General features: G+C 44.2%; 1 pseudogene; it reads left to right on the plus strand.

The window, feature by feature from the left end:
• Positions 1 to 1945: 1945 nt before the first annotated feature.
• LOC118575693 lies at positions 1946 to 3276 on the plus strand (annotated as a pseudogene).
• The last annotated feature ends 8 nt before the right edge of the window (positions 3277 to 3284 follow it).

A 3284-nucleotide genomic window follows, 5' to 3' on the forward strand; every position in this document is an offset into this window, starting at 1 on the left:
TCTGTGGGCTGAATCTGCTCACAGAATTGTGTGCAGGGAGCTGTGTTTGAAACATCTTTGTGCTGAGTGAGGGTGGCACATGCCTTTAATCCCAGCACCTGGAAGGCAGAGTCAGACAGTTCTCTGTGATTTCAAGGCCAGCCTGGTCTACAGATCTAGGACTGGAATTTTTCTTTTCTTTTTTTTTTTTCTTTTCAGTGCTGACAGAACCCATGGCCTTGTGCTTGCTAGGCAAGCGCTCTACCACTGAGACAAATCCCCAACCCTTGGGACAGGCATTTAAATGACACAGAGAAGCCCAGTCTCAAAAAAAAGATTAAAACAAAAAAAATTAAAATTAAAAAGAGCCTCAAAGGAAAGTGTATTGAGTCAGGGCAGTTAGTGATTAGGACAGTAGGATACACATTTGTTTGGCTCCAAACTGTTACAAAGGATCCACCTCTTATTTAAAATAAGCCACTGATTCAAATAATCGGACTCTAACAAGCTGCTCATTAAGGAATTACAGGGTAACAACCAACTTTATATCCTGGTATGCCATTAAAGTTCCCGTTTTCTTTTTGAGAAAAGCATAGTTCTGCCAGATGGACAATATGATGAATATGTCCACTTATTTGAAAAGTAAAACACTAGCCTGGTGGTGGTGGTGGTGATGATGATGATGATGATGATGATGATGATGATGTTGATGATGCACACCTTTAATCCCTGCACTCACTCAGGAGGCAGAGGCAGGTTGATCTCTGTGAGTTTGAGGCCAGGCTGATCTACAGAGCAAGTTCCACGATAGGCTCCAAAGCTCCACAGTAAAAATCTGTCTTGAAAATACAAAAAAAAAAAAAAAAGGAAATATGAATAAAAGAAAAATAAAACACTAATGTGTTAAGGAATTGCCTGATCGAGCCTGGCTTTCACTTACGCCCTCAGGCATAGATTAGGAAAATTCTTGTGCCTTGGACCTTGGACTAAGAAGCTTTCCCACAGAGCCTGGTGTACTGATAAGAAAACAGTTCCTTTCTGAAAACCAAGAATATGCTTTGGAGAGCTAGCAATGGTCTAGAACCAGGACATTTGGTGTGGGGTTACTTCAGGTTCTGAGAAGCCAACTCCTTCCCGAACATGGGGCTATAGTTAACAGTCCACAGTTCATTGTGAGCTTAGTCAGTAATGTTCTTTTTTTTTTTTTAAGAATTATTTATTTATTTCCAGGCAGTGGTGGTTCATGCCTTTAATTCCTGCACTTGAGAGGCAGAGCCAGGTGGATTTCAGTGAGTTTGTGGCCTGGAAATGTGCAAAGGTACACAGAGAAACCCTGTCTCAAAAAAACAAAAGAAAAAAAAAAGGAATTATTTACTTATTATGTATACAGAAGAGGGTGTCAGATCTTAATACAGATGTTTTTGAGCCACATTGTTGGTTCTGGGAATTGAACTCAGGACCTCTGAGTCATCTCTCCAGCCCAGTAATGTTCTTGAGATACCCTGTTTTCCCTTGTGCAGCATTGCTTGATTAGCCTCCTCTTTGAGTCTGTCCCATTGTATGATACTTTCTAGAACTTCCTCATTTCCTTTCATTTCACCTCTGGAAGTAGTATCGAAGGTGCTATTCTTCTTAAGAAGCTTAGGTGACATGAGACATATTTTGTGTAAGACCTCCCCACCCCAGCTTTTATCTTTTCTACCTTATACTTTTCCTCTCTTTCTCATCTTTTGTGACCTTAACCTCAGATCCCTGTCACTGAAGAAGATCCTGCTGTTTCACATTACTGGGGTACTTAACAAATAATTTTGGAGCTGGGCAATGGAGGTGCATGCCTTTAATCCCAGCACTTGGGAGTCAGAGGCAGAAGGATGTCTGTGAGTTTGAGGCCAGCCTGGGCTACAGAGTGAGTTCCAAGACAGGCTCCAAAGCTACACAGAGAAACCAAGTCACAACAACAACTCACTGTGGGCAGATGAAACGAAAATATCAAGTTTGTAATGTCACAAGACGACCAGCCAGTCATCAAACCTTTCCTCTGCAGCTAGAAAACGGTGAAGCTATGGAATGTATAGTAGCTCAGTATTTTAAACAAAAGTATAGTCTGCAGCTGAAGTACCCCCATCTTCCCTGTCTTCAAGTGGGACAAGAACAAAAGCATACATACTTGCCACTTGAGGTCTGTAATATAGTGGCAGGGCAGAGATGTATAAAGAAGCTCACAGACAATCAGACATCCACAATGATCAAAGCCACAGCAAGATCTGCTCCTGACAGGAGGAAATCAGTAGACTGGTCAAGAGCAGCAGCATGGTGGATGGACCTGACCCCTACCTGAAGGAGTTTGGGATTGTGGTCCACAATGAGATGACGGAGCTCACAGGCAGGGTGCTTCCAGCTCCTATGCTGCAGTACGGAGGCCGGAATAAAACAGTAGCCACACCCAACCAGGGTGTCTGGGACATGCGAGGAAAGCAGTTTTATGCTGGCATTGAGATTAAAGTTTGGGCACTGGCTTGTTTTGCGCCTCAGAAACAATGTAGGGAAGATTTACTAAAGAGTTTCACTGACCAACTTCGTAAAATCTCCAAGGATGCAGGGATGCCCATCCAGGGTCAGCCATGTTTCTGCAAGTACGCTCAAGGTGCAGACAGTGTGGAGCCCATGTTTAAACATCTGAAAATGACATATGTGGGCCTGCAGCTAATAATGGATATCTTGCCTGGAAAGACACCAGTATATGTGGAAGTGAAACATGTTGGAGACACCCTTTTAGGTATGGCCACACAGTGTGTCCAGGTCAAAAACGTTGTGAAGACCTCACCCCAAACCCTTTCCAACCTTTGCCTGAAGATAAACGCAAAGCTTGGAAGAATTAACAATGTACTTGTACCTCATCAAAGGCCCTCAGTGTTCCAGCAGCCTGTCATTTTCCTGGGAGCAGATGTCACTCATCCGCCTGCTGGGGATGGGAAGAAGCCTTCTATTGCAGCTGTGGTGGGCAGCATGGACGGCCACCCCAGCCGGCATTGTGCCACAGTTCAGGTGCAGACGTCTCGGCAGGAGATTGCTCAGGAGCTCCTCTACAGTCAGGAGGTTGTACAGGATCTGACGAGCATGACTCAGGAGCTACTGATTCAGTTCTACAAGTCCACGTGTTTCAAGCCTACTCGTATTATCTACTACCGTTGAGGGCGGTCCGAGGGGCAGATGAAACAGGTACCCTGGCCAGAGCTATTAGCAATTCGAAAGGCATGTATAAGCTTGGAAGAAGACTATCGGCCTGGAATAACCTAATCTTTTCT

This window comes from Onychomys torridus, unplaced genomic scaffold, assembly GCF_903995425.1.
Source record: "Onychomys torridus unplaced genomic scaffold, mOncTor1.1, whole genome shotgun sequence".
NCBI lineage: Eukaryota > Metazoa > Chordata > Mammalia > Rodentia > Cricetidae > Onychomys > Onychomys torridus.